Here is a 7458-nt window from a genome sequence, read left to right as displayed (position 1 = left end):
GCTGATAATCCTTAATTTGAGACTTTAAAAACTCAATTTCTTCCTACAGGGAGGCTAAGGTGGTCGAGGCTTGTGTAGCTGTAGATTCAGTGGAGGCATGGGTCGTTTTTCATCATCAATTTGATCATTGGCATCCCCAACAGGTGGTTCTTGTGTATCACCTGTTGGGTCAGTGGCTGGTTCTTGTGTATCAGCCACATGCAGGTCATTATCTTCTTGTTTCCCAACAGGTGGTTCTTGTGTAACACCTGTTGGGTCAGTGGCTGGTTCTTGTGTAACAGCCACTTGCCCAATATCATCTTGGGTGTCTATTTTGGATTTTTCGGCAGCTGGTTCTTGTGTAGCAGCTGCCTCCTTTAAAGAAAATAATGTCACAAAACTGTCAATGCTCTGCATTTCAGCAGCAGAGGGTGAGGGAGATGAATGCTCAGGGCTAGTTAGAATGCGGGATTTTAGGATGATGGGTGGGGAACTAGGGATAATGGGTTCAGTTGCTACAGACGACCCTGTTCGTCGCCTTGGTAAGAAAACAGGAAAATCAGTGATTTTTCTCTTACCGCCACTTTCCTTTAAAATGGGAGAACTATCAGCAATAGCAGCTTCTTTAAGTGAAGCCCTGGTTCTTCTTCTTTTTGGTGGGGTTACAATTTTCTGCTGCTTTTTCCTTTTGCGAAAGATGATGGGGGTATTATCATCGGAATCATCGGTGGAAATATGGAGTACAGGGGTGGATGGTTGAGCTTCATTGGGGGATGGGGTCCTCTGCAGGGGTGTTTCTGCTGCTGATTGTTGATTTTCAGCCGCTTGTTGGGAAATTTCTTGGGATACTTGCTCTGATTGTTGGGGAATTTCCTGGGATACTTGCTGGGGAATTTCCTCTGCTTGCTGAGGAATTTCTTCTGCTTGCTGAGGAATTTCCTCTGCTTGCTGAGGAATTTCCTCTATTTGCTGAAGAGGATTAATGAGGGGGGGTGGGTGGTTTAGAGCAAAGCCTCTATTTATCAAAAGTTGGGCTAAGCGATGGTGTTTCAGGGAAAGGAGCTGATGCTTTGCATTTACAGTATAACGTGACATATTTTTTAGACAACCCAATAGATAATAAGGCATATTTATTAACTGACCATGCCTCAAATGATTTAACAAAACGAAGTCATGTTGGTAAATTACCTGATAACGACCTTCGCATGTCAAATATTGCTTAACGAACTCCGCAACCTTTGGCCACGGTGGGGGCAGTGACCGAAGTGCGACCCCTCTGCCTTTGGCTTCGACATGTTCGCCTGGTAGGAGAAAGTCTTGCTGCGCATTCAGAATAAGATGTTTTCTACTAAACCAGCGCATACCATTGGTTGGTAACCCGGAAACTTGGGCTATGGCTTCTTCTGTCACTGGAATTTGCACTCCCTGGACAATGGAAAATCCTTCTCTTAAGTTGCATGCGAACTCCAGAACTTGTTGTGAGTTAAAATCCGGCAGTCTTCTGAAATACTCTACCCATCCTGCTCGAAGAAAGATTTGGTAGGCTTCCGGGTAGAGTTCCAGCAATGCTGTTGAGCCAGGTTCATGTGTAATTAGATTTCCCCCCATAGTTGCTGGTTCAGACAAAATACACAGTGCAGAGCCGAGTAGCCGAGGTCGAGACAGAGTAAACCGTTGCAAATGAGGTTATGACACGGTAAGGTACAGTCGAGGTGACTTAGATACTACCGGGAGAACTAGGGGCGACGGTGTTATGTCATCATTATGATATTTTGGTAATCCCCCCAAATCTACGGCTGCATGATCTGATTGGTAGTACAATGATTTCGGTAGTCGTATCAACGTCTCCACATTAACTATAATTTAATATCCACACTTAAGCATGCGTACCTTTATATTTACCTTTATTTGTTGGGCCATAAAGTCTTATCTTGTCTTTTGCTGGATCAATAATGATTAAAAAGGGTCTAAAAATATGAAAATACAGGCGGTCTTTATTATTGGCAGGAAGTAGTAATGGAGAAATGTAATTATCGGGGTGCATGGCTGGTTCCTTTGATGAAGAATGATATGTTCCATCAGAATAATGGTTCATTTTTCGGGAACACAAATGAGGAAATTGGTACTCTTTAGTAAAAGAATGAAAAAGATTGGTGTTAAGCATTGGAATGTGGTGTTTCAGCAATGAGAAATGGTGTTGCAGCAACAGGGAAATGGTGTTGCAGCAATAGGAAATGGTGTTGCAACGGGAAGTGGTGTTGCAGCAACAGGAAGTGGTGTTGCAGCAACGGGAAATGGATTATGATCTGGAATGACAATGTTTTTCCAATCTGCAGATTAGTTCCTCCTATACTGGAATTTTTCTTTTTCATCCACCATCCAAAGCTAAGATCTGCAAAATAATTAATTGTAACATGGCAACCCTTGACAGGGATTATTAGTTAAGAAATCTAATCTAAAAATAAATACATAAACAGGAAATTAAGTGCATTGAGGGATAGCAGATTCCCCCAAAAAGGTATAGTGTATATCTGTCATGCAAGTAGCTTTGAAATCCTCTTTAGAAATAGGTCGTTGATACAAACGGAGTCGATACCCATTTACTAATAATGGTGTTCTGCTATCATCAATCGTTAGGAGTCTGACTGTTCCATTTGGAAAAACAACATCTACTTGTTAAGGTCCTAGCCACCTTGTTCTTAATTTCCCCTGAAAATTTTCAAAACGGGAGTCATACAACAAAGCCCAATTACCTTTTTGGAACTGATTGTGCTTAATAGTTTTGTCATGCCATCTGGTTCTTTGCTGTTGTATCATGGTTGTTTGATGGATGGCATCCAACCTCTTTTCGTCCAATTCCTGAAGCTGCTGCAACCTAGCTGTCTGTGCATTAGTCAAATCAAGGTTAACAGCTAAAGCAGTCCTTAAGGTTTTGATCTCAAATTCCACAGGAAAAACAACATTTTTACCATAGACTAATTCATAAGGTGAAAAACCCATAGTGTTCCTCCAAGTAGTTCTGTAAGCCCATAATGCTTCAGGCAACCTTTGAAACCAGACCCTTCTATTTTCCTTAACTGTCTTTGTTAAAATGGCTTCTATGACTTTATTTGTACTTTCCACTTGCCCATTTGCTTGGGGGTGATAAGGTGTAGTCATCTTATGCTTAATGTAATATTTTTGAAGTATGTCCTTGAAGCCATGAGAATTAAAAGGAGGTCCTCCATCTGTGACTAGTTCTCTAGGCAAACCAAACCTAACAAAGATTTCTTCAAATAGAAAAGTTAATACTGATTCTTCATTAGCTTTGATGAGTGCCTTAGCTTCTACCCACTTAGTCATATAATCTGTGCAAACCAGTATATAGACTCTTTAATTGGATGGAGGATTGATGGGACCTATAAAATCTAGTGCCCATCTTTCAAAAGGTTCAAGTATTACCTAGGGGTTAAGTGGCATTTCATCCCTGTGATTAGGCTGGCCCATTCTCTGATAGCTATCACAGGCCCTAACATATTTCTTTGCATCCTTAAAAAGTGAGGGCCAATAGTAACCCATTCTGAGAACTTTGTGTGCTGTTCTTTTGTCTGCAAAATGCCCTCCACAAGGGCCATCGTGGCAAGCCTTCAATATATCATAAACTTCATCTTCTCTGATGCATCTTCGAATTTCCTGATCAAGTCCTGTGTGAAAGAGACACCCACTTATCCAGCTGTACCTAGCACTTTGCTGAACGATCTTTCTTTTCTCTCTGTGCGATAGGTGTGATGGTAGTTTTCCTGCAACTAAGTAATTGGCAATGTCTGCATACCAAGGTGAGTGAGCAGATACTGCAAATAAATATTCATCGGGAAAAGAATCATCTACTGGAATATTTTCATCAGTCTTTAATCGAGAAAGAAAATCGGCAACTACATTTTCTTTACCTGGCCGATCTACAATTGTGATATCAAATTCTTATAATAATAATAACCATCTAGTAACTCGAGCATTTGTAACTGATTTGTTCATTAAATATTTAATGGTCGAGTGATCAGTATGCAAAAAAGTAGTGTAACCAGTAATATAGTGTCGAAACTTGTTAATAGCATAAATAACTGCTAAGAATTCTTTCTCGATGACTGTATAATTAAGTTCAGCAGGGGTCATATTTTTACTAATAAAACAGATAGCATAGGGAAGATTGTTTTCTTCTTGACCCAAGACAGCTCCTATTGCAGTGTCTAAAGCATCAGAGGATATATGAAAGGGGAGTGCCCAATCAGGTCCTCTTAAAATGGGAGTTGTAGACAATTGATGTTTAAGTTCATTAAATGCTTTTTGACAATCATCAGTCCACTTAAATTCGGCATTTTTCATAAGTAACACAAACAAGGGAGAAGCTATTTTAGAAAAATCCTTGATAAATCTTCTATAATATCCAGCATGTCCTAAAAAACTTCTTACATCAATTTGTGTTTTTGGGATAGGCAGAGTCTGAATTACTTGTACGTTAGCTGGATCAACTTGAATTCCTAGGAATGAAATGAAGTGTCCCAAAACAATACCTTGATTCATCATCATATGACATTTTTCAGTACTTAAGGCAAGATGTGCTTCTATACACTGTTTAAGTACTTTTTCAAGATTTTGTAAGGCATCTTCAAAAGTCACACCATAAGGAGTAAAGTCATCCATAAATATTTCTAAGGAATCATTAAGCATATCAGAAAAAATTCCTATCACTGCCCTTTGAAATGTTGCTGGGGCATTACATAGTCCAAATGGAAGAACTTTATAGGCAAAAGTTCCCCATGGGCTAGTAAAAGTGGTCTTGTCTTGATCTTGGGGTGCAATCTTGATCTGATTATAACCACTAAACCCGTCCAAAAAGGAAAAGAATCTCTTACCTGCCAAATTATCTAGCACCTGATCAATAAATGGTAAGGGAAAATGATCTTTCTGAGTAGCCTTATTCAGAGCTCTATAGTCCACACACACTCTCCATTTCCCATTTTTCTTAGGTACTATCACTAATGGTGAAACCCATTCGCTATCAGATATAGGATATATGAATCCTGCATTCAACAGTTTTTGAAGTTCCTCTTTCACAATTTCCCTTAAATTGGGATTCATTCGTCGTTGGGGTTGGCAGACTGGCCGGGATCCTTCTTTAATATAAATTCGGTGAGTACATAATTCAAAAGAAATTCCCTTCATATCTGTGTAATCCCATGCAAATGCTTGTTTATTTTCGTGGAGTAACTTCATTAACTGTTGTGTTTCAGCATCTGCTAAGTTAGGGTTTATATTTAATGTTTTGCCAGGCTCGATTTCCACTGCTAGACTTTTGGAGGGGATGTCAGCTGATGTCTGAGATAAGTCTTCAGTTTTAAGATTCTGTTGTGATTCAGATTCCAAGATTGAAGTCAAGAGATCATGTATTTCAGAGTTAACCGAAGAGAGTTCAGAAATAAAACTACTAATTAATTCATCTTCGGTTGAATCATTAAAAGTTAGGGCCTGTCCGACAGTCAAAATTGGTTGAGTCTCATCATCCTCATAATCTAACCATACTGAATTATCATTATTAATCATAGTTGTGGCATGAGGGTACAGAGTAAGCTGCTTGGTTTCACATCCATTAGAAATTGTCATTGAACCTGACCTACAGCTAATAAAAGCATCTGATGTAGCCAGCCAAGGTCTCCCCAAAATCAATGGATGACCCCCCAACTTATTTTTGGTCTGTAACACCACAAAATCAGCTGGGTAGTTCCAAGATTCGACTGAAATTATCAGGTCTTCAATGACTACTTCAGGTTTGATTGTGGAGCGGTCAACCAGCTCTAGAATGGTTGGGGTTTCCCTAATAAAAAATTTTAACTGTAATAATTGTGTTGTTTCAAGTGTCATAATGTTTATTGCAGCATCGAGATCTACCAGAACTCTAGAAACAAAGGTTTTACCAACCTGAACTGTAACTATAGGGTGACCAGGGTCACCATATTTTACAGGAGGGTTTTTTTCTGACATTAGAGCAGCTAGATCACCCATCACATGAACTGTGATGGGGTCCTTAGCTTTTCTTCCAGGTTTCTTAATACAAATATCTCTAACAGTTCTAGCATAAATCGGTACATCTCTTAGTGCTTGTAAAAGTGGAATTTTAACATATAAATTCTGCAGTTCTCCTAAGAAATTAAAAGCAGGTGGCTCAAGTGTTTTGGTAAGAGCCAAACGTTCAGGGAATGGTGGCTCTGCTACTCCAGCAGTATTTTTAGAGGATGTTTCAACTGTTTCAGCATTGTCATTAAAAGATGATCCAATTGTTTCAGCATTAGATGACTTTTCTTTTCCGATTTATTCTTTATCAGAATTAGAAGTGATGTTGTCAATAATGGGTTCAAGTATTCTTCCTTAGCGTAAATGAATGTCATTGCATTGCAGAGGGGAAACTAGTTGGTTTTGAACATCAATTACTTGCAGAGCTTTATTATTATTCGGGTTGGGGTTAGGTTGTACAGGCAGCTGAGGTCTTATTGTCTGATTATTAGGTGGGGCATTTGATGGTAAGGAGAGAGATTGCTGATACTGAGGTAATTGGTTTGGAAATGGGATCTGTGGAGCTGTCCAATTCGGGTTCCATTGATAGGGTTGCTGTAAAGCCCAGGGATTCCACATTGTAGGATCAACAAAAGGAGGGCTTGGTTGCTGCATGGGTGGAAAATTCATTTGATTCAGGTGTGGGTACTGCATTTGGTTGAAGGGTGGGTAATTTGTTTGAAAAGGAGGATGATTATTCCAACGATTAAACGACATGTTAGAATTCGTACCTGGTCCTCGTGGTTGCCATTGTCTTCTCTGTGTGAGGAGGTACACTGCTTCAGCTTCTTCTTCAGTTGGCTGTAGTGCTGCCTTTATTCCTGGTAAAGAAGGGCATTGTTGAGTCTCATGGTCCTTTTCACAAATAGTGCAGATCGGTACCTTGTCCAGGGGGCATTCCCTTAGTGGGTGTTTCTCCCTGCATTTAGAGCAGAAAATAGCCAGAGCAGCTTCTGCTTCTGCCTGCTTCTTTCTAACCTGCAAGGTATCAATTTGTGAAGCAAAAGAGCTTAACATTTCAGTTTTAAATTCTTCAATTAAGTTACCTATTTCGGCCCGTGTTGCTCCTCCACTTGCTGGTTTCTGGACTCTTGAGTATGTACTGTCCTTGCTTTTTGGTCTACTTGTTGCTCCTCTTGAACATCTTTTACAGAGATTGATAATCTCATCATAGGATTCCTTAGATATGTCTCATTTTCCAAGCATGTTTAACATATCTAAACAGTCATCTCGTACCCCTCTTAGCAGTATTGACTTGAGAATATCCTTACTCATATCAGGATGATCAGATCGCTGTAAATTATATTGTAGCCTTTCCACGAAGTCTTCTAGACTTTCGTCCTCTTTCTGAGTCATCTTGAATAATTCCTCCTTTCTTTCTCTTGTTCGACAATA

The sequence above is a fragment of the Pinus tabuliformis genome, chromosome 8, assembly GCF_031772625.1.
Source record: "Pinus tabuliformis cultivar Carrire ecotype Pingquan chromosome 8, CPIR1, whole genome shotgun sequence".
In the NCBI taxonomy this organism is placed as follows: Eukaryota; Viridiplantae; Streptophyta; class Pinopsida; order Pinales; family Pinaceae; genus Pinus; species Pinus tabuliformis.
Note: the sequence above shows the minus strand (reverse complement) of the source record.